This window comes from Bidens hawaiensis, unplaced genomic scaffold (genome assembly GCF_021521415.1).
Source record: "Bidens hawaiensis isolate Kalapana, Puna unplaced genomic scaffold, B.hawaiensis_p1.1 tig00029111_1, whole genome shotgun sequence".
Classification (NCBI taxonomy): Eukaryota; Viridiplantae; Streptophyta; class Magnoliopsida; order Asterales; family Asteraceae; genus Bidens; species Bidens hawaiensis.
The window spans coordinates 67,104-92,955 of record NW_027494803.1 but is presented as its reverse complement, the minus strand read 5'-3'; the positions used below and the strand labels follow the sequence as shown (position 1 = coordinate 92,955).

At 32.7% G+C, this 25,852-nt stretch overlaps 1 pseudogene across 1 annotated transcript; it reads right to left on the bottom strand.

Annotated features, from left to right (window-relative positions):
- Nucleotides 1-5,989: 5,989 nt before the first annotated feature.
- On the bottom strand, nt 5,990-9,891 carry LOC143578282 (casparian strip membrane protein 1-like; annotated as a pseudogene). The gene is made up of 3 exons (XR_013143232.1): nt 9,471-9,891; nt 6,624-6,747; nt 5,990-6,204 (listed from the first exon to the last, which is right to left on the bottom strand). The product of XR_013143232.1 is annotated as a casparian strip membrane protein 1-like (transcript).
- Nucleotides 9,892-25,852: the final 15,961 nt, after the last annotated feature.

The following is a 25,852-nucleotide window of genomic DNA, read 5'->3' as shown; positions in this document are numbered from 1 at the left end:
CAAGAAGAAAATATCCAAAAGAACAAGAGGGAAGTTTTTCAAAAATGCCATCCAAGCTGAAGAATATTGTTTTTGTCAAAGAAAAATATCCACAAGCAATTGATCTCAGCAAGCCTATCAAGATGGATTTCTCCAACACTTTGAATCCAAAGACATCTATAGGATTTGACTTCCCTAAACCGAGTGACAAGATCAAGGAAAAGAAACTCCTTGAATATTTGGGAAGCTTTGCTAAAGTATTCTGCACAAAATGTGATGCATATGGGCATCACACTGACTCTTGCTGGGTTCTTGAGGATATTTTTGAAATTCCAGATGTGGTTAGTGGCTATGACATGAAAAGCTACAAAGAAATGTATGAGAGATACTTGAATGGAATTAAAAACCCATGTGAAGATAGGCACCATCAGTCTATGTTGGAACAAAGGCTCAAAAAAATTTTGAAGATCAAAGAAAATGACCAAATCCTGACAACAACAGACAAGAACAGAAGGTCTCCAAATGAAGAGAAAGCCAATAGGAGACCAGGTGTTCTAAATGGTGATGAGAAGTTTCTGTTGAAACAAGGATTTGAACCAAGAGGATTCAAGTGGAAGATAAAGAAGGAAGTAGAAGAAGGGAAGGATAAGGTGATTGAGGAAGTTGTTAGTAGCATTAAAGAGTCTGCGGTGTACTTTGGATCAGAGTACGACACTGATGAGGATTGTGAAGTCGTGTATGAAGATCCACCACCTGTTCCAATCCCAACTTCTGATACATCCTCCACTATCTCTAAATTACAAACTGATGGAGTTTGTAACTCATAATCAAACTGATTCCTTTTGTGTGTGTGCAGGAACAGTCCATGAGTAGCAATGATCTATGGTATATAGACAGTGGATGTTCAAGACACATGATATGTGACAAGTCTGCATTGATTAATTATGTGAAGAAATATGAGGGGCCAGTTGCATTTGGGAGTGATGAAAATGGAGGAAAAATTGTTGGGAAGGGAACACTCACAAATGGAAAAGTAACCTTTGAGAATGTTCTACATGTTGAAGGACTACAGTACAATTTGCTGAGCATTTCTCAAGTATGTGACAAATGGAAAAGTAACCCTAGTATAATTATCGTTATATGGGGGAGGAACCGTGTTATATCCAATACCCACACCCTTATTTTCTTTCCATTTTAATTGATTTTCTATCATTGATTCAACGACAGCGCTAGAGACATCAAACTTTTTAAAATTAAATTCAGCATTCTCGAATTTATTTGTTAGTTTTGTTATTTCCAGCTTCGATGCATCTAACTCAGCGTTTAGTTCAGCAATTTTCTTTTTAGCATCTAGATTGTGACAACACTTTATACTAAAATCCGACTGCAGTTTAGAAAAATCTTGTTTTTGTGCCTCTATTTTGTCTTTTAAGGCCTGTTCAAGTTTCTTAAGTGTGGATTTTTCATATTTAACACCCTCCATTTCCCTAATTAAGTTGCTATTGTGAATTTTATATAAACCCACTTTATCAATGCATGACTGAGAACATAAGACAGGACTTACCTTAGACGGTTTGGTGGAGGTGAAAACCATGAAAGCATGCTGAAGATCCCTAACCTGCTCCTCAGCTTCACTCCCCTTTCCTTCGACATCCACTTCAGCAAAATTTGCAACTTGACCACTCAAATTCAGTGCTGCCATCTGATCCTCCCAAGAGAAGTTCTAAACCACCAGACCTCTCTCACCCGCACTTGAACTAACCACAATCTCTTCTCTTCCACCAATTACCGGAACCATTGCCCTCTCTCTATTTCCTTCCTTAGCCGGATTACTACACTCACGAGCAAAATGACCCGGCTCATGACAGTTGTAGCACCTCAAAGAACTTTTGTTGAATCCCACTTTCTGATTTGCAGGCACATTCTAGTTGTTCCTGCCTGTCCTCTTAGTGAGCTTCTTGGCTCTAAAAACAGCCATGGCGATTTGCCAAGAAATATCCATCTCCTCCACATCATCAGGATGTTTCTGATCCAGCTCAGGAGCCAGAACAAGTTGTACCAGGTCTCCAGCAAGAAAAGCATTTTATAACAGTTCATAAAACCTGCCATTAAAGCTATGTTTTCTTGAGTCTCTTTGGAAATAATAGGAGTTTGAATAGGAGACTGGGCTGGGGGTGGCCATAGAAGCTTGCGATTTTGGTGCAGGAGTTGGTTACGGAAAGAAAACAGGAGCAGCTAGTGTAGGTTGTGGAATGGGTTGACTTTGAGATGACTTGAACATGGAGAAGGTCTTATGAGACTGCTGCGGTTGAGCTGGCTGAGTTTTGAACAATGAGAAATTGTCTTGTGAAACTAGAGTAGTGTTAGTCATGACGCCATAACCAGCAGTATTGTAGGTACTTGCATGATTGATAGCACGCTGCTTGTCGTTTATGTCACAAGCCTTGATAATCTCCATCACCTCAGAGTTAGTCTAGCCAGATCCTTGGTCTTCTTAATAATAGCCATACTTAAATCCCAGCTCTGTGATAGTGAGTTGACTAGCTTGTTGTTAATCTCAGCAGACGTAAGACTTATGTTAGCCGATATCATCTCAGTAACCAACGAGATAAACCGGTGTAGCTGTTTCACAAGAGATTCTCCCAAAACATAGCTAAACACGTTGAATTGCTGTCGTAGGAGATCCTACCTACTTCTTCTCATGTCTTGATTTCCCTCAAACACTTCAATAAAAGCCTCCCAAAGAGCTTTAGCTGAATCCAACTCTCTAAGCCCCAAGGCAATCTCAGGCGACAGTGCCATGGTCAGAGTAGCCAGAAGCTTCTCATCCTGCTCAACCTTATCAAAATCAGCATCTGTATACAACTCAATTGGCTTCGTATCCACTTCATCAGAACCCTCTCTTTGATACGTGATAACTTGAGGACTTCGAACCATGCTCCTCCACATTTTTACATCCTATGCCTTCACATATTTTTCAAACCTGAACTTCCACTCAGCAAACCCTTCTGATGATAGTATTCGTGGTACACGATTGGTAGTTCCCATGATAGAATCAAGTTCTTGATGAAAAGTGACATTAGAAGACGCACTAACAGCTGATTGATCCATAACAGCCTTAACCGAGAACTTGATAGAGAAACCAAAAACAACAAATTTCTTCCAAAAACACAGAATGTAGACTGAGAACTGTCAACAATATTCGAAGACACACAAAGTTGCCCGAGAACGACGAAATTAACCCGAGAACTTGAAAATCCTCCCGAAAACCTTGAATGTTAACCGTGGACCTTGAGATCTTCCTGAGAGCGAGAACTGAAACAGATTTATCGAGAACTAGAAATAGTTCAAGATATGGTAATCTTTGAATATTTAACTAAATCCCGAAAATGATGGGATTCAAATTAAACACGAGATTTACCAAAATCTATTCCAAACCAAACTTTCACCAGCCGAAGAACACAGAGAACAGTTCTTCAATTTCCAGAAATCTTCAACTAAAGATACCCCGTAAATCGATGATAGAATCCTTGATATCACCAATAACTGAGCCTAGAATAGGTCTATAGGCTCTGATACCAATTGTAACTCCCGAGAATAGGATCTTTCAATGTGATATCAAGACACTCAGTGATTAGGCGGAAACTAATCACCAAGCCGATTCTATGTAACAAACAAGAACACACGTAAAACAATGAACAAGCTTCAAAACACACGTATGTTATACGTCGGTGCTTAATCCCTTAACAACTTACATGGGTGAATAATACTTGAACGAACAACCCTAACGTCGTTAACATACATCAGTATATACTCTACCAACTAGGCCCAAACCAAGCTAAAGCCCACCGAGATCAAATGATCTCGGTTTACATACAAAAACTCAACTAAGCCCAAACCTAAACCCAACACTACAAAGCATAAACCACAAAATACGACCCAACAGTTGGTAAAACCCAATCATTAAAATCCAAAAAAAAAAAATAGATTCGTCAAATTAACATGTAAAAAATTATTATATTTAAAACGACGTTTATTCGGTTTGTAAAACCCAAGCGTTGCAGTCCCCAGTGTTGTGTCGGTTAGTCGGTAAAACCCAGATGGTTCCATGCGTTGAGGTGGTAAATCGACGCGAATTTGGTCGGTTTTGGATACGTTTGTTGCGGTACCAGAACTTAAAAACTCAATAAAGCCCTAGCGTTAGTAGAAACTGAGGGTTGTCAGTCTTGAGCATTGCGGCGGTGAATTGGCAAAACTTGGGCGTTGGTGAAAACCGAGATTTGTCGGTCATGGATATTATGGCGGTAAGTCGATGCGAATTCGGTCGATTTCTATTTGTTCTTTACGATATCGGACTAAAACAATAAAAAAAGGTAGGTGTAGCACAACACCCTATTTTGGATACGTCTCCTACGGTACCAGAACTAAAAAAATCAATAAAAACCCAGCGTTGGTATAACCGAGTGTTGTCAGTCCCGAGCATTGCGGTGCATCTATAAAACTTGGGCATTGGTAAAACCCGAGCGTTTTTGGTCCTGGATATTATGGCAGTAAGTCAACGCGAATTCGGTCGATTTCAGTTATTTCGTTACGATATCAAACTAAAAAAACAATTGGTGTGACCAACGATGTGGTGCCACTTGGACCAATAGATGGCCAAGTGGCACCAAAGTTAACAATTATTCTATAATAGTAATATGAAGAGATTCACATGCAAAGTCCACCAAAAATGTTGGAGAATTTAAGCCTCTGAGATGAAAGCTAATCCCCTAAATATCCATAACCTCAATCCAATGCTTTCACGAAATTCAATCATTGACCATGTCCTAGAGAAGTGCAACTCTAGTAAATCATGCATAATCCACTCATCCCAAGTTAATTCGGGTCTACGTTTACTCCTTCTTCCTTCTACATTGAGGGTTTTCACTACTCTAACTGGCGTTGACGTAGTATAAAAATACACACTTCTGGAGGAATCACTTGAATACCAAATTTTCATCCTCCGTCGCTCTCTCATATGCTATGTAAAATTGTAATTATTTATGCTAGTAGTTTCTTTGTTTTGCTTTCTTTATCAATAACACTATATGCATACCCAGGGGCGGATTCTGTACGGGTTTTTTGAGTTTACGGGAAGCCGTTGATTATCAAATTATATGTTAAACGATATATAAATATTTTTAGTTAACCCATAAGATTTTTAGATATGAACCGATAACACACACTTTAAGATGGTGTAGTGGTAAACTCATTCTCTAAAATCCTTCTAATCAGACCCATTTTGATTACCTTTTCTTTTCTTTTTGGAAACCATCACTTAGTTTGGGTTTTACTTATCCATAAAGATAAAGAAAGCTTTCTTGTAGAGGTATCAAGTTTAAGTCTTTCTAAGACTCATTTTGATTATTTTTTTTCTTTTTGGTATTACGTAGTTTGGGTTTTACTTGAAAGGTTTTAAGTTTAAGTCTTTCTATAAACCTTTTTTTTTTTTGGTAAACCATCATTGTGTTATTAGTTGGGGTTTTTAATAGCTAAAAAAAACCGTTTTCGCTTCCGATTACTTCCAGACTTGTTCACATAACGCATCCACAACTCATTGATTGTAGGTTTTTTTTTAATGACCTCACATGATTTTTAGATCAACTTATTGTTTATTATGGTACCATATTATATAATATTCTCCGACAAGGCGCAACCAGCCTAGAAAATTTAACGTTTGATTGTTTGAAATCCAAACACCTAAAAAATAAACTCATAGAAAAAACAATCCTGAATCCGTTATTAAGCATACCCTAAAACACCAAAAGGTCATAGGTAAATTTCATATGAAAGAGAATATGTAAAACGAAGATTATCAAATTAAGGAGTATTCCATTACATATATTATTACAACGGGTGAAAAACTGAAAATATCATAAGTATCCACACGATATACCAAAATCACAAACAAAAGAACACAACTTGGAAATTAAACTCTTAAAAAACGAAGCAATGACACATGAGAAAGAAATCAACGTCCGGAAAGAGCCACACCAGAAAGCAATATCAAAAGAATCAGCACAACCACTCCAGCGTACGAACCAATCAAAGACCCGGACACCCGTTGCAGAAATCATTAAACTGTTGACAAATCGCGAACCAGTTCACCTTATTGTTTCCTTTGTGTGCCAACTGCACTATAGCCGTTGCTGCGGCTGAACCAGCCATCAGTAAACCCATAGCCGCCTTATAGGTACATACACACGCATGATGAATATTAAGTTAGTACATGTCACGTGGTTTAGGACTTACCTAATTAGTATTTCTAGATGTTTTTTGGAAGCTTTTGTGCTTGTAGGCAATTTGTTCTCCTGCAAGCCAATTGGTTACAAGTTCGCTTGGGTCGTTAACGAACTCCATAGAGTTTGGCGAAAACTTTAAGCGACGACTTAAGTTTAACGAAAAACTCTATGGAGTTTCTTTACCGCTAAGGTGAACCTCTAAACTCCATAAATCATTGTTCGAACTTGCATGAGTTCGCTTACTGGATAACGAATTGTTTGTAGGTTAAGGAACTTTTGGAAACATCTATGAGTATTTAGTTGAATTCTTAAGCATCTATTAATTCAAAAAATTACATTTAAATATGGGTTATCTAGACTCACCGTGTCAAGAAAAAGCAAGAGAAGCCTGGTGTTCACCATATTCGCCTTTGCTATGTGTAGGATCGAGAGAACTAGAGAGAGAATGAGGTACGCGCTCACTATGGAACTCGCTACCACGAAAAACCTGGTTTTCATGGACAAATATGTTAAAACACATAAACTAGTTATTTCATATAGCTAGTTTTCTCTTACAATTTTTGTTAATTTTATACAAAGTAGGTAATTATGTAATTACGGTGCTTAACACAGAGGATAATTACAAAGTAAACCTGATCTATCTATACCTAGCTATTAGTTGTGATAAAGATAAAATAATTCTTATCTACTTAACAATTAAATCTTAATTTTTGATATAATAAATAAAAGTTTTTTCTTGCCACGTGTCACTCTATGATGCATTCTTATTCTTTCTTCCCGCCTCTCTCTCCTATTAATTATACATTAAATATTCATATTTTTTAATTCGTTTTTATTTAAAAAAAGTTAGATTTGTTTATTAAACTTTTTATAAATTCGGCATTTTTCATGATTTAATTTCTCTAATACGAATTATATCGTTTTTTTATATATAAAAACATTTACAGATATATGAATCATTTTTGTCTTTAAAACTTACTTGGGTTTATTGTTAAAAACACGTGAATTTTTAACTAAACTCGGCCCGCCTTCTTTTTCTCCGTCCATATATTGTTAATCAAAACCATATCGATTTTTTTTTACTGCGCATTCTTCGACTAATCGAAAGATATCTTCCACTGATGATAAGTTCGTTTTATTCCGATTGTATCGGTTATGTTTTCATAATATTATTCTACTTTAGTTGTTACCATATTTTTAGTGTATTATCTAATGTTGTATCGAAAAAAATATTTAGATATTTATGATTTATTTTTTAGTTTGTGAATTATAGTTGCAATTTAACTTTTTACTTATTTAATGCAATATTCAACTTTGTTTATCATTCTTTTAAGTTGTTCAACACGTGCAGGACACGGGTACCTAACCTATTAACCATTAATATATTCATGATACGAATATTGTATTCCTAACAAAGAATGCATGAAAACTTAACTGTTATTATTACTAATCATTATATTTTTACTAGGTTAGACCCCGTGTTACACACGGGTAGAAATATATAAAACTATATATATATGTTTGTGTGTGTGTGTGTTATACATTTTAATGAATTGTAAATGATAGATAATCTAACATTATTAATATAAGATATCACATTATTGCTTTAATTTAAAAAATCCAACATACAAAGAAAAACAGAGATAAATAACAATTTAAAACATATTTCTACCTTATACTATGAAATAAAAAAAGACATATTAATTAAAATTTCATTATGTACTGAAATCATATGTTATAAGCTATGAATCGTAAACATGTAGATATTGTAACATAAGTTGCGTGCTATAAAAACTATTTTTGTTGAAATTACAAAACATTTAAGTATACAACATAAAAGAATGCTACAAATATGAATATTACAATGAAATATAACAATTATAATTTTGATTAAACCTTTTAATAAAGCAACAATAAAATCTAAACTTCGTGACTTGAACCACCATTTCAATCCAAACATCTAGTCCAAACGTTCATAAATAATTTCCCAAAATCCAAAAAAATAAATAAAATAATAATAATAACAAAGTCTCAAAATTTTAGAAAATAACAACGAAGACAATTAATTGTCTTTAATAGTATAGTAAGATAGTACGATTTGATGTTGTTCTTCATAAAAATCGATTAAACACTAAAATATAAATCATACCTAAAAATTGCAAACGATGAACATATTTGATGTTGTTTGGATTATGAAATCTACAAATCATGAAAAACCGGTTATAGATGAGGCGAAGAACCCGGTTACAAACGATGAGGAGCGTTATGATTTTTGAACGTAGCATGTGCCTTTTAAAGAAGAAACGATGAACAATTTAAACCTAGTCAATTTAATAATTTTTTTTAATTCTAGCACTAATTAGAATAATTAATATCATAATTATAATAATAAGTTACAAAAATATAAAACTCAATATCATTGATTAAAATTTTATTATGAATATGTGAAAATTAGATTTATGAAAGGTTGATGACATGGAAGCCTATGTGGATAACCTAGTGAAAGACGTGTGTACAAAATTGTGTTGATTTAATATATTAGTTAGATTTTCAGAAAGGAAAAACTTAATTAATAAATTAGTAATAACTAGCTTGAGTTAAGATCCAAGATTTTAGATTAAATCATGACTGTATATTATAGTGCACAGTGGACCATGCATCTAGGTTGGGTCCATTGCTCCTAGTATCGAAACGGGAGTGATGTGGTTAACAACTAATTAGTAGCTAACAAGTTAATACGGAAAAATATCGGATATCGGTCAACGATCGATATCTGAGATATCGGTCCTTGACTGATATCTGAGATATCGGTTATCGCAGTGAGATATCGGTGGGATATCGGTAATTTTAATATCACGTAAAATTCATGTATATAGCAATTTAATGCTAATAATTCAATATAGTCTCCTACTATTAACAAACTAACCTTTTACAAATTGCAAAACACTAACAATCGTAGCAAATAAAAATTGATTAAGACTTAAAACAATAATATTGAACGCTAAAAGTTGATAATTAAGACTTAAAACACTGATATTGGGAGTATTGGTGATATATTTGTTAAATATTAGTCCAATATCGTTGATATTATCGGTACCGATATTCTGACTTATATATCGCCAAGGGACCGATAACCGATATATCATTGATATATCGGTGATATATCGGCGATATCGACTGCATAGATTAATATAGATTAATAGAACTTACGTGAAGGAAGGGAGGTCATTGAACTTGGCTCTAAAGCTTACAAACTGGGAGAAAAATGGAAGCGTCTGATTTGTTGTAGCCATGGCAATCGCACTGGCTAAGGTTCCAACGATGGCAATGAGCCTAAGGAGAAAGTCAAGTATGGCAATGCCTCTATTTGCAGGTTGAGCAACACCAAGTTGTAATGCACCTGGCTTCATTCTTTTCGTGTGAGGAAACTTTGATTAGGTTTCAAATATGACGATTAAAAGCTTGGATAGGTGGTGAATGATGCATGAAACAGTGAGTCATATATATACACATGCAAATATATGTAAAAAGTATAATTATATGCAAATAGAGAAAGTAGGTTGATAATGCTAACCTGCCCTCTCTTGTATTTTTCTAGGGATTCTTTCCCAAAGATGGAGTCTACCATTTTTGGGAGGTATAGTTGTTGGGTCCAGTCTGTGCTCCATAATAATCTATGGGAGTTAAAAGAGTTGTTAATGGTCCATACATTCAAGTAAACTTTGTTGTTTACTTTTAATTTTTTTTAATTAATTCCGTGATATACATAAATAGAAGTAAAAATATTATATTTAGAGAGATGCAATAAAATTTTCAAAAGTGGAGTTTTGGAAGAAAAAATGCAACTCTACTGGTTATAAGTTTCATAGTAATTTATTGGTAAATTGGAAATAAATAATCCTAACTTTTGTGTATTGGTTGATAATAATCTTAACTTTAAAAATCATTATAAGCGGTTCCAACTTTCAACTATTTTTGTCTCAGTGGAACTTTGTTAAAAAACACTACTTTTGTGTATTGCGCAATCCCTTTTTATGATTAATATTCATTAGTAGCATAACGGGGGCCCAACTTTAAGAACCAATTTGTGATTTGGCATTCCAGACATCTTTAACCCATTTCAAAAATTAGGAGAGTACAACTGCGGTAAAAATTATCAGAAACAGTTTAAGCTTGATCTAAACTATCGGAACTTAGAAACTCGACTTCGTCACTTGGAAAAAGTGCGAACATATGCTCATTAATTTCCTAAACAACCTCATTCAAATGTGCCAATAGGGCCCGATCCATAAAGTAAGTAACTTCATTGAATCTATCGAAGATGTTAGGATTTGACAAACTGAATTAAATCAATAGTTGGATCTAATGAATTCAAAATTAGAAGATCATCTAGAATCTCAACTATTGATTCTCCATCATTTGGACCACCAACATTCCCTTCACCTATTCCAATAGCCAATCAGCAAACTCTTTGATCTCTTCAACATTTGAGGATCGATATCCAACTGTAAGCCTCATGTTCTTTGTAAGTTTAAGTAGTTTACAGTTTGACCAAATGCACAAAGAATTTATTGAAGGACTTACAAATTAACTTCTAGTACCGTTTGTAACAACGGGCAAAACTGTCGGAAATCACCACCAAAAACAACCACATTACCTCCAAATAATGCTTCTGAAGTATTTTGCGGGATCACCTGTCATAACATCTTTTAAAGTCCTATACAATGCTTCAAATGTGTGCTTATGAATCATGGGTGCTTCATCCCAAATAACGTTGTTTTTTTCAATAATTCATACACGTCTGTATTTCCCTTAACCTAGTTTAGAAAACAAATAAAAACATGTTTAATGCAGCGAATGTATATTAAAATTTAAATTCAAATATATGAGATTGAATATTAAGAACAAAATACACTTTTAATTTATCTAAATGGACATTTTTGTTAACTCAATAGGAAAAAACAAAAGGTGTGCATAAGATTTGCATGATGACATATAGCGTATGATAAATAATACCTGAAATTGAGAATCTTCAGTTAGATTAATCGGAATGAGAAATCCTGAGTGGCTGTTATACCACCTTCCAATAACAAAGAAGCTATTCCGCTTGAAGCAACGTTCAATACAACTTCTCTCTTAGACCTTATGGAAGTAGATAAGGTTTTGCATAAATACATTTTGCCCGTACCACCATAGCCATAAACAAAAAACACACCACCTCTTTTAGCGACCAATGAATTCATTATTTCATTAAAAACACCTCGTTGTTTATCTGTTAATGAATCAAAAAGATTATTAAATTCGTTAGACATGGTTTCGGTATCATAAGAAAGTTCTTCAACCATCAAATCCTTTTTTGGAAAAGGCATTTGTTTATACTTTCTGAGAGTTAAGTTGTTGGAAACTAAAAAAAATTCAATTTCAAGCAATGCTAGGTTCTTTAGTTGTTCTTCGTTAAGACTCAACTCTACAAAACAAAATAACATCATATATTTAAAAAAAATATAGATTTTTTATATAAATAGTTGTGCAACCAGAAAATGGATTAAAATTATTTAAATCTTGCCTGGATTATTTTTATCCTTGTGTTGTTTGTATAGAATGTCGTCAACTAAAAGTTTTCATGTGATTTCCCAAACAAAATGAGGTCTAGATAAACGATATGTAATCAATATTGTAGCAAATAAATTTCGAAGATAATAATCAGTGGAAGTATAACTTACTTCTTCAATGGCTTCTATACACTCCTTATTATCATCGAAAAGGCCTCTTCTATAACATGCCTCTAGAAAAGTATCACAAACAACTCCATCAACTTTTTGAATGTTTTCAAAGCATTTATGCCCTTTAACCTTATTTAATAGAATTCTTAGGTAGTAAGCTTCATCGAGCGCGGGTGGAACAGCATGAACTCTACCTATTGCAAACCCCCTTTGTCGTAATTCCCATTTACGTTGTTTTTTTCCATACAAACTTTGTTGGAAACTCAGAGTAGATGAGATGGGTTGCATACCCGTACTTCTTATTACACTCAAACCAACCAGTAAACATTGAAGACGCATTAGTGGTTTTGTTGAGTACATCTTCAATATCTTCATTAGCACCATATATTACTTGCTGTTCACTAGGTAAATGAAAAGCAAGCCTCATAATTGACAGAAACCAATAATGCACGTTAAATGCAAATATTCTTCATGTGGCTTCGCATGCCGAAACATATCTACAGTTATAAAATGCTTTAATTTCATCTAAATTAGGATCTTGGTTATTAAGATTTGTATTTATTACAAGCGAAATTGTCACTTGATTTGGACCCTTATAACACATACTTGATTGACCCATCTTGATTGCACCACTCGACGTTTATATGGGCTTGAAAATTTTTTAATAGAGTCTTGTTATAGGGAAAAATACTACTATTATCTAAATTTATATCTGACTTAACAACATATTCTTCATTATCTCTTCTTTTGTAAACAGGAAAGCCTTCGGAATAAACATTTGTTTCATTTAGAAATCTTTTTGGAAAACTCTTGTAACATCTTTTATTAACCATGCAGGTGCATTTAGGGTTAGCCTCACCACATGGTCTGTGAATCATGTGATCAGATACAAGCTTGTATAGCTCCGGTTCAGTATTCTTGTTTGGAATTTCAGCAGAGATAAAATTTTATCAGTTGTGGATTATTAATCTTGCTTTCTGCATGCATAAACTTGCAAATATGCGCGCTATGTAACCCCCTTTTTTGAAATTCAATCGTGTAAACAACTACAAAAAAAAAAGCTGTTAGACAATATTTTCTTAATATTAACACATTAAATATATAAAAATATCCATAACTAAAATATTTTTTTAATATTTAATAGCCATAAGATTAAAGAATGTTACCTGCTTGAACCTATCCAAACAAAGAATTTTCCTTTAATTCTTTAACCATTGAATCAGGCTTGAGCTTAAAAAGTCTACATAATATATCAGGTCTATTCTCCGACTTTTAAGGTAGTATTCTTAAGAAACCTTTTCACTTCTGGCCAATTGGGATTACATGTTATAGTGATGAAAAAATCTGGATAACCATACCATCTACAAAGGGACATAGCATCTAGATAATTTTGCATCATATATCGTGCTCCCTCGGTAAATGACGAAGGTAGAATAACACGCTAACCAGCTGTAGAATGATCACCTAAGATCATGTTGTTTAGCGCGAATAAAATGTAACCTTTGATCCTCAATCATGGTATATCCGTAAACTAACATCTGCTGAAACAAACGCTACCATTTAACATCACTGAAAATTTATTTAGCCTATCTTGAATCCGATATGAAAAAAACTCACGCATTATAACCTTCTTACGTGTGCTTGTAGATGAAGACGTAACATTTTTATGATTTATGTTAACCTGATAACCATCCTCACCAAAAGGATAGAACAACGGGTATTGTAGAGGAACATATGATGGATGAAGTTCACTGATACGCTTTAATGAACCACATTTTTTGTAACAATTATATCTCTGTTATCAACTGCATACGATTAATGCAGCAACTTCATAAGCGAATGGTAAGTTATAAGTCCTTGCATCATATTGTCTTATTCCAATAATAAGCAACTTCAAGTCCATTTGTGAGTTTTGTTGAAAGCAATCCCGTACCATTCGATACGCTTGAACCAAACGATTCTGTGAATCTAGCATCATCTTAAGATAATTAATTATATTATTTTATTGATTATCGACCATTGGTTTAGTGTCACTACAAAAAAAAACGATACATATATTTAAAAACATAAATAAAATATATGATAATAAAATTTGTCGATATTATTTTTGTTAATACCTAAAACCACTTTGACGATATGAAATCTCATTTTCAGTGTCATAGATGTAAAGTTGAGTAACTGAGGCTTACGACCATCTAATGGTAGAAGACTTCCTAAACATTGATAGTTTTCACCACCAAGTCTAAACTTATATGGAGCATTTCCTCGATTGAGAGAATTGTTAATCTTTCCACCCATAGACGTAAATGAAAACATTGAATTGAAACGTCTAATATTTTTCAAGAAATACTTGCTCATCGTGCTTTCACCATGAAATAATTGAATATAACTTTCATCAGATTGCCTAACATCCGGAAGTTCAACTTTTCCATTATAGCAACATAAAGAAAAACCTCCGTCAACGTTACTCTTCTTTCCTCCCTTAACTTCAGCTTCCCACAACAATGCATTGCAACTTGGACACATAACGAATTGATTACCATGATCAACATATTCTACATAAAGTTATAAAGAAGAGAAGCTTAAGTTACTTAACCGATCATATAAAATATTATTTATTCAAAGAAAAAAAAATATATGTATGTATATATATATATATATATATATATATATTTCAATCTTCTTTTTACTTATATGAAATTATAAAATTACCTAATGATATACCTTTAAAGGCGTCTACAACATTCTCATCACCAACTATAGCATGTTCATTTAAATCAGGCATCCGTATAGGTGTAACAGTGGTTAACTTTCTTGGCTTTTTACGAAAGGTTGTTGATAACTCTGCAATGTCATTAACAACACGAGAAGAATATCTCGACGTGCTAGACATGTTTGTCGTAACATCAACGTTAGATTTGATGAGACGACCTGATGACAATGAAAAAAATAATACGTAAGTATAAACTCTCAAACTTAATGTTAGATGATGGTGATAGTTTTTATTAATGAAAAGTGTGATGAAAAGCATGTTTTCATATAAAACTTCAAACTTACAGTAAGATATAGTTTTTTAATAAATAACTACTAATTAAATTTGAACCAAATTTTTCCAAACTAATATTTTGAAATACTTGTAAGTGTTTGATATATTTAAAAATAACAGAAAAAATCAAAGATATATAATACTTATAGGGAAAAGTCAAATACTTGAAGATGAATTTTGTGATGCATTTTTGTTTCAATTACTTGAACCAAATCGCTTCCCATCTAAATTTAATCATCTTTCTTTTCGTTTGGAAGCTGAAGAGTTTATATCTGCTATACACATTTCCTCTACAAATACAAACAAAAATAATAAAAATATGCCCAAAAGGGTATGTCATAAACACTACACTCTATAATAAAGGAAACCACAATGGGACAGGTGTCACCTTCTCAATCACCCATATTTTTCTTTTCCCGCCTACACATTTTTTAGGGTTGTTTTCCACAGATGATTAATACCACAAAATTCATATTCTCCGTGGAAGGTTTTTTCATAATTAGGTTCATTGCCTCCGGATTCATACTCTTCTGCAACTTCTTTGTATTCAAAATATTTTTCACGTATTTAACTTTCCCAATTATTTGTTTTGCATTCTGAAAAGCATACAATAGGCTTTTTTTTCGGGGGGGAGGGGGGAGGCCGGTAATAGTGAATACTTAGCTCTCTTAACTACCTTTTGATAACAATACTAGCAAATTATGTGTCATTTAGAGCGCATGTGAGCAATGATTACTGTTGCTTTTGTGGATGTTTGTTAATCTATTTATAAAGATCTTTATACTTATGTGAGTGTCTTCATTAATAAAAATAGGATAGAAACATTTGTCTCACACACAAAGAGTGATGAAAAAGAATATAGTTCGTAAACCTATAATATACTTCTTAACTTCTTATAACTGAAATTACCATGTTTAATAAAATAATAAAATTTTTGTAATTGTATTATCTTTATATATAAAGAGATCAACTATAAATCTATACCAAACATATAAGTAACTATCAACTGCCATAGCCTATAGTGTTGCAAGTTAAACTTATTTTTCTTGCTGCTCTTGTTTCACTTTTCACTTCTTTGTAATATATAACTTTACAAATTGCAAAGAGAGAACTTCGATTTTGGTCCCTGTGGTTTATTAAAATTATCAGTTTTGGTCCAATAGTTTATTTTAAACTTTTATGGTACAATAGTTTCAATTAACTATCAGTTTTAGTCCAATCCATTAACGTTATCCACCAACCGTTAGTTAATACAACTTTGAGGGTCTTTTTTTTATTTTTCACAAACTTTTAATAATAAGAATTATTGGGTTTTTACCTAAATTAAGTTTTATACTTTTTGTTATTTTTTAGTATTATGGTTTCTTATATTTGTTTATATATAAATATCTGTACACTTTTTATTTTTAATAAACATAATTTTTTTTCGAAATTGACGCTTTTATGCAAGTGTGTATATTTAATAAATGCAAACCAAGACGTCATTCCTATTTTGATGGGCTGGCAAGGTGATTAAGATGCGAAATAATTGTTTCAAACTCAATACGATACAAAAAATTAATTGTTAAAAAAAATACAAACCAAAAATTAAAATTAATAAACAGATTTTCAAAAACCCTATGTCAATAGAAAAGTAAAAAAAAATAATATAAAATAAATATATGCTCTTTTTACTACCGAGAAATAAAAGCAGAAAAGCTAAGTTTTCTAAATCATTTATAATTAGTAGAAGTGTAGAATTAAAATGGAACTTAAAAAAACAAATATTTTGTTTTTTAAAGCCTAGATATTATTACAACTATAAAAAGTAAAAATAAAAGTATTCAAATACAAATAAATAAATACATAGTTTCATAAAAGCTCCGGTTTTGAAACAAAATATTGTAAAAAAATAAAAAACTATATATTTATATATAAATAAAGATAATAAACCATAATAGTTAGAAAATAACAAAAAGTATAAAACTTAATTTTGGTAAAAACCAAAAAATTCTTATTATTAAAGGGTTGTGAAAAATACAAAAAAGACCCTCAAAGTTGTATTAACTAACGATTGGTGGATGACGTTAGTGGGTTGGACTAAAACTGATAGTTAATTGAAACTACTGTACCATAAAAGTCTAAAATATACTATTGGACCAAAATTGATAATTTTAAGAAACCACGGGGATCAAAACCGAAGTTCTCTCAATTGCAAAATAAAAAAGAATTGCCTTTATTTAAAGATTTATCTATTCAACCCGTGTAACACATAGGTTTCTAACCTAGTAACTAATTAAAACATATACATATAAGACTCTAAATACAAACTATTTATATACTAACCGGTGTTAATTAAGTTAGCAGAGTTGATAGTTGGTATTGTTTATTGAGACACATTCTGTTTATTAGATTGTATACGTGTGACTTCATTTGATGAAGTAATATTTTGCAAACTGTTGAAGATCCGATTAACTGTTACAGTTTACATATTAAATATAAATGTGATAAATTTAATTCACACTGATAAAATAAAAGTAACAATATGATATGAACATACTAGGGACATAAGAAGTGAATGAATAATAACTTGTATGCGGATATGAATTTGGAATATAAGATAGACCATGGATGTTATATTGACAAGTACAGCCTACTATATTAGAATTACCTGAAGTAACATTTTGTGAATGCATATCTTCTTGTCAAACTTAAATGATATTAAAAATATATAGATTAAATAAAAATTACATACTTGGAACCGGGTTACCAACAACAGGATATGGGAAGTAATTATAAGATATAATGGGTGTAGCTTGATAATTCATGGAGTTTGTATTATTTGAAATAGAAGACAATGGTAACCGTTGAGATTGAGCTACAAGTGAAAACGTATTATAGACATGAATATATGAATTGGGTTATAGAATGTAAAAAATAAATACACACCATTTGTGTTGAACTTATTTTGAGAAGATGAAGATCCTTTCGGTTTCCCCTTCTTTGATGATGTAGACATCTTTGACAAACAATAATTAATTAAAAAAAACCTCTCTGCTAGGAAACTTTGCAGCCTATATTTCTAAAAATTAAAACACCATTAACAAATGTTATTCAATTTTTAAAAAACATATAATGTATGCATAGTTGTACAAATGAAATGTCAATAAAAAACCAAAACACGTTTCACTCTACCAGTTATGAATCTGGTATTATAACCTTTAATTTTGAGTAAATTAGAAACATGAAATTAAGAGAATATGAAATTAGACTAAAATAAATACATGAAAAAAAAGTTATATGTAACTTGTTTGGTCTGCCACTAATATATAAGTTAGTTTCTTTCATTTAAATTTGAGAAAAATAATCACATGAAATTAAAAAATAATATATAATTCGATTAACTATAAATACGTTAAATTAGAAAAGAATATGTAACTTAAAGATTACTGTTTTCATATATCTAAATAATACTAGAAAGATGCCCGTGCGATGCGGCGGGATACAAAAATCTTAGTAATCATATAACAATTTGGATGCTCAAGGTTCGTTTGAATCATTGAAAGCGTTTAAACCAATCACCACTTTTAGTCAGCCGGTTTCTGAATGTTCAAACAATAGCAACCAGTTTGGTTTACGGTTTATACTGAAAATCGGCCATATAAAACCGGACATGACTGTAAACTTATTACTGAAGCTCAAAGCGTGAAACCAAACCGTTAGTAACGATTCAGTTTAAATTTTCAACGGTTCAGTTTCGGTTTTCAATGATAAAAAGTTCGAGCCAACGGTTTGGCTCACGATTTAACTTAGAAGTCGCTAAAACCGAATTGTAAACGCTCATATGTAACGTGCTAATTTTTTTAATCGAAACAAACTATAGCAATACCATACCCAAATTAAAGAAAATATAATGCTTATTTTATAGTGCAATTTAAAAAAAATATACTAGCGTATGAAAAAGTTATGGCCGTTGAAAAATCGTTGGTGGGAAGTTTGTTTAGAATTAAATAAAAAGGAATACATGGGTGGGTAAATATGAAGGTTCAAAGTTGTAACTATATCTTAAATTTACAAAAGTTAAGTAAAGTTGAGGGAGCAATGTTGAAACTATTTCTATGCATAATCTGTAATGGACAAATTTACCCCTACCTTACATGCTATAGAAAGTGTACCTTATGCTTTACAACTTGTAAATTACTTAAAAAGTAGGTATCTTAATTTGTCCATGTCTCATGTATTATATATAGTATAGATGTAAGTTTACTTTATTCTAATCGCCTAAAAAAATAACAATGCTAATATGTAATATATGTTGAAAACTTACAATTGAGAAAGAAAAAAAAATTTTTTGAATGAAACTAAAAATTTAGAACTCCAGTGTAAAGAATAGATGTTTAACTGTTGATACATGTTTTGTACGTCTCGGTCTTTATTATCTGATAATGTAATAGTTTTAGTATTATAGGGGGTTTTAATGTAAATATGCCCATTCGCCTAAATTGTAAGGCACATTCGTTATTCCATAACGAATGTGTCACATTCGTATTAATGTAAGTCACATTCGTTAACCCTGCTTAATGAATGGAACATAGTGAATGAAGGCTATTCGCTATGGTAATGTATTAACAAATAAGTATGTTTATTCGTTAGGTTAATGTAACGAATGACCCATTCATTAAGGTTATCTTAACGAATGAGGTCATCCTCTATAAATACCCCTATAATCTATTTCTAATGTAACAGTTCTGATATTTTCCTCTTACCCTCTCGTTACTCTGCCCAAATTTCCTCTCAACATACACACTACACACACTTAACGTAATCATCCTTAATCGTATACATACACAACGAAATCCTTGATGTCATCTTAAGATCTAGATCCATTACCGGCTCAATCAAGTGGTATCAGAGCCTATGATCTGATCTTCGATGTTGTTCGTTGTTTAACGTGTATCATTCATCATATATTGGATTAGTTTCATGATGAATTGATTGTATTCGAGTTTTAATTGATTCCGATAAAAACAGAGGTTCATATATTCTGGAAATTGGACAATTCTAGTTGAAATGGACTGAGATTAAAGTTAAGGAAGCTAGATAACTGAGACTTTAGATCGAATTAAGTTGGAATTGAGTAGAATTGAGGTTTATTTGAAGAAGATTGAGTATTACGGACTTGTATTTAATGTAATGGCTAATTGATAGGTTCTGGTGTGGTTTATGGTTACGGACGAGTGTTATCAAGTTCGAATTTGGTTGATGAGTTTATTGGTTTAGAGTATAGGGATTTCGGACAAGTTTGGATTGAGATCTGAGTTTTTGAATATATGAAGATATGAGTTCTGTTTCGTTAACGGATGAAGACTGATTCGTTAATTCTTAACTGCTCATTTGCTATCTCATTCGCTATCCTTAAATGCTCATTCGCTAATACTTAATTGCTCATTCGCTATCTTATTCGCTAATCCTTCACTTTCCCCACACTCGTTATTCAAACCGCATTCGCTAAACCATATTCATTTAAAACCACATTCGTTAACACATCATCATTCGTTAAAATCTCATTCGTTACTTCTTCACAATCGTCACATTCATTATCTCAAATTGTTTGACTTGATAACGAATATCAACCCATTCGTTACTCATTAAACTCCACATTCGTTATTGTTCTGATTCGTTTGAATAGTAATCATAAGTTTTAGAATTTGACAAGTTTGGTCCCTGAATTTCAAAACTTGCTATCTTATGGCTTCTCAAAATTGCATCGTTCTATGCATTAGCATCCCAGAATGCTTTAATGAAACAAATGCTGACGATGGATAACGAAATTGGTAGCCATAACAAGTGTCCAAAACTGCTGAAACTATCAGATTTTCCTAGGTGGGAACCGAGGTTTCGTGCTCACTTGGGATCGGTTCATCCAAGTAGTGTACGGTATCTTGATGTTGTTTATGCAGCACCTTTGGTTGGAAGTGACAATCTTGGTCGGACTCCAAAGGAATTTAAGCATTATGAAGCACAAGAACTGGAGGACTTTGAAAGTGAGACAAAGGCTTATTCGACTCTCACAATGGCTCTACCTAAACAAATCTTTCACCAATATAGCACCATAAAGATTTGTGCATCTTTATTTGATACTCTGAAAAGAAAAGGCTTGGGTAATACGCTTGAGAGCAAGAAAACACTTGTGAAGTTTCAGTTTAGAAACTTTATCTTGATGAAGAATGAAACGGTGGAAGAGATGATTAATCGGTTTAGTCATCTGGTTGTAGAAATGGCAAGTGTAAATCTTGAGCCAACTGAAACTGACAAAATTGATACTTTGAAGAACGCATTGCCTTCGTTTACTTTTCTCTTTGTGTTAAAAGAAAATGGTTTCTTTCGTAACACAGAGCTCACTGCAGTGCAATTTATCAACAAAATAGAAGAAAGAGAATTTGAGTTGAAGTGCCAAACTTCATTGAAGGATAATCAAAATCAGAATCCTTCACTTTATGGTGGAGCAATGCCAGCAAACACTTCTTCAAGTTCAAGTTCTGTCCCAATCACTGCCTTCTTCACTCAAGCTCAAGATGAGACATCTAATGTAAACAGCTCACCTAATGTATGCGTTATGGCAACGGGTGCAAAATCTGAGTCTCCTACCTATGCTTCAAGTTCATCACCAAAAGTAAATCTTCAAGAAGCTGAAACAGCAATTTGCTTTTGTGTGTGCTTTCATGACTTCATATGAACAACAGGTTGGTAGCAAAATTGCAACAAGTGAGTTAACTGATGAAGACTATGATCAGATTGATCCCGATGACCTTGAACTAATGGATCTCAAATGGAATACGGCAATGATTGTCAGAAATGTTAAGTGGTTTATGCAAAGAACGGGAAAAGATCCACTACCAGAAAAAAGGCCTTTAATGACACGCATTGCGTGTCATTGATGGGTACAGATGACTCACAAATGCGTGTCATTGAAGCCCCTGTCATAAAGGAAATATGACACGCACCTGCGTGTTATATTATATGACACGTTTTAATGACACTCATTTGTGACATGCGTTTATGACATACATTTATGACACGCTTTCGTTACTCACATTTATGACACCAACTTACGACAAGCATTTATGCGTGTCATCGTATGCTTTTTTAAAAAAAATATTTTCTATATATTGCATAATTAATTACTAATTTTCACATTAATTACACAAATACACAAATATAGCAACAAAATCATATATGTATTAGACATCGTAAGTCAAAATATTACAAGTGTTCCGAAGTTAATTAACAATATTTGTTAATTCAAAAGCGTTAATCTTCAAAAGCATACACATCACTACCGGAAAATAAACTGTGAGGTATAACTTGACCATTCCTCTCGAACAGCATCAATATCCGCATCCGTGTACTCGGTTTTGCCTCCCCAACCTAAGAAAATTAAACAAACAAAACGCTTCAAAATTTGGTCGAGTTAAAATGATTTGGGTCAATATAAACATAACTAAACATCTAAATTATACTTACATTGCTGTCAACAAGTATTTGAAGTCCTTCATGAACGATCTCCTTCATGAAATTTAAGCCGTAATAACCACACTCTTTCCCGGCTACGTCGAACACTACAAAATTACAAACAATATAATTATAAGACATAATTAAGGTTTGTAGTGTTTTAAAAAAACAAGTATATAATAGACTTAATCAAAGATGTCCAGAATTTAAGCTTATAACATGCTGTCAAAAATACAAAACATATTAAGTTCTCACCCTACAGTTGACCCAGTTGACTTTTACCCCCATGTCGGATCCAGTTTGTAGTGTATCCGAACCATCTATTTTGTCTTTTGTCCCTTAGATAAGCTCTTAAGCACGCTCTTAGCCTTCAAAGGAACTAAAAGGAAAGGTCATGACAATAGCACTTCACTAAAAAAAGGAATCATAGCAAAAACTACAGAGAGCAGTTAGATGCATTTTAACCTGTTACTTGCATGGTTACTGGTTAGAAAAGCTAATAAAATCTATCAAACATAATATGATATTATTAAAAAACTATATAATACGACAAATTTATCATAACATAACATGAACCGAAATTAATAATACTTGTATATTGCAAATTAGCAAGTAGAACATATACATACTGCAAGTGTTGGTCGATTTTGGGCATACATACCCAATATACCCTTATTGTATTTAATCAAGAACAAAATATTTTTCCACTTCTGGCCCATATCGATTTTCGTCAAAAACCCGTTATGATCCTCACTCACTTTGGTCAAAATACGTTCTGGCCCGCACCAGATATTACTTGTTACCTCCGCCCAACCCGATCCACCCATTTTGCAATGTTAATTTTTTTTATTAAATCGACCCATTGTGGTCTGAACCTATTTTTGTCGTCGTTGAAAAAAAAACTTGGTCAGAACCTGTTTTGACACCAACTTATTTTGTTCAGAACCCGTTTTGATCCCAACCTATTTTTAGTCATAACCCCTTTTCACCAGAACCTATTTTGACCATAACTTGTGTTGGCTCGAACCAAATCACGCATGACTGACCTGCTCTAGCTCGTGAGTCGTGGCCCTACCTAACATTTTTTTGTCAGTCCTAAAGCTTATAAAGGTTATAAAAAAGGAAATAAAAAACAGACCTAAATTTGTGCATCTTTTGGCTTAGGCTCTACCTTTTCAGCAGGAGGAGGTGGCTGAGGAGCCGCCTCTTTAAACGCTGACTTGGATGGAGCAGCAGCACCTTCTGCAGACTGAGATGTTGGCAACTTTGGTACCTGGTTCAGCAGTATCCCTTCTTTTGCTACAAACTAACAATATCAAAATTCAACTTTAGTCTCCATTTGAACAACTTTAGCCATAGTGATGTGAGAATAATGTACCTCTTGAATTATACCTGCTTTGGGACTAGTAGCATCAATAGTCACCTATGACATAAATAACTCCGTGTTTAAAATTTCTAGCTGAGTCAAAATCACGCAAACTCAGAAAATGAGGCTAAGTAAATGAATTACCTTGTCTGTTTCGACTTGTGCAATCGGTTCATCAATTTCTACCCTGTCGCCAGGTTCTGATCGAAAAAGATTAAACATAAACAGAATTAAACAATAATCAACAACAGATTTAATCAAACACACGGTTTAAGAGAAAGGAAAAACATACTTTTCTAAAACACACTTTTTAGAAAAGGCGGCTCCTCAACCTAACCCGATATATATATATATATATATATATATATATATATATATATATATATATATATATATAGAGAGAGAGAGAGAGAGAGAGAGAGAGGATCAAGAGAAAACTTAAAAACTCCTGAAAACTTCTAATGATTTATTTTTAATTAAAAATAAAATAATATTTTCAAAATTCTGTTTTAACCATTATTTTTATATTTTCTTATATTTCACTCGAAAAAAATAAAAAAAACCCGTTGTAATGAACATACGTATTACTGTGCGATACCGTTGTATTACACATGTGTATTACTATGTATTTTTGAGTTTAATAGTGTTTAATTGCATATATTCAATATTTGTGTATTTCATATGTGTAGTAGTGTTGTATTATATGGAAAAAAAATAATAATAAAATAAAAGTCGATGTAGTGCACATGTGCGTTAATGTTGTATTACACATACATACTAATGTGTATTCAATGTGTGTATTAGTCTTATATTGCATATATACAATAGTGTGTATCAAATATGTGCAATATTATTGTATTCTATGCAATACAAACACTTTTTCATATATGTAATGCACACTATTACACATGCGCACTATATCGACAAGGTTACCGACAAGTTTTTTTTTTTTTTTTTTGAACCAATAACAACATATAAGAATAATGGAAAAAAAAGAAACTTCAAAAAAAATTTTAAAAAAAGTTTAAAATAGTTTTTTAGAAGTTTTTAGAAGTTTTTAAGTTTTCTCTTTAAGAGAAGTTTTCACTAGATCTCAACCCTATATATATATATATATATATATATAAGATGGCAACTTTATTATCATTACCGTTGCAACAAAATAAAACCCCAACAGCACTAAGCGTATGCTTGGTAAAAGTTTAATTTAATCAAGGCCAATAAGAGGAAAAAGGGTTAACTAAAAACCTGGTCAAAGACTTCTTGTTGCTCATTTTCCTCTCTGAATAACTCTCGTTCTTCAGCATTAAAATCTTCCTCTTTTGCCCTTTCTACTTGTTTTGTTTCTCTACTTGAACTTATTGTGATTACCTATTTTATTTCATCCACAATGCTTGTCGCCAGATTTTCTTAAAGTAACACCAACACATAAGCTTTGTTGCAAGAGTGAGTATTTCTATAACCTGACATTAGTAAAAATCATATTATTATTATATTATCAACACAAACCCTTAGAAACAAGAAGTTTATAACAAAACCCCTAATTTGGGAATAACTTATGCCTAATTATATCAATCCAGCATCAATTAACATCGTAATGAACAAACCCTAGATTCGAAATCCGTCAATTACCAAACACAAATTTATGTACCGGTAAGCTTTAACTCGAGAAAGTAAATGGGTGTTCGAATGAATTGAAGGATGGATCGGATCTTACCCTTCTTCGAAGATGTTCTTCCGGAATACCCGAAACAGTGCTGATTTCACCTTGTTTGTGCCGATTTCACTTGGTGATGGCGTTCATAACCGGTGGTGGTGGCAGAATGTGGTGGTGGTGGTGACTGGTGGTGTTCAAACTAATATCAAATCCAAAATCAAACCTAACCGCTACCGACCGAATTCAACAGATTTTGTTACCTAGTTCAGACTAATATCAAATCCAAAATCAAACCCTAAATATAAGATC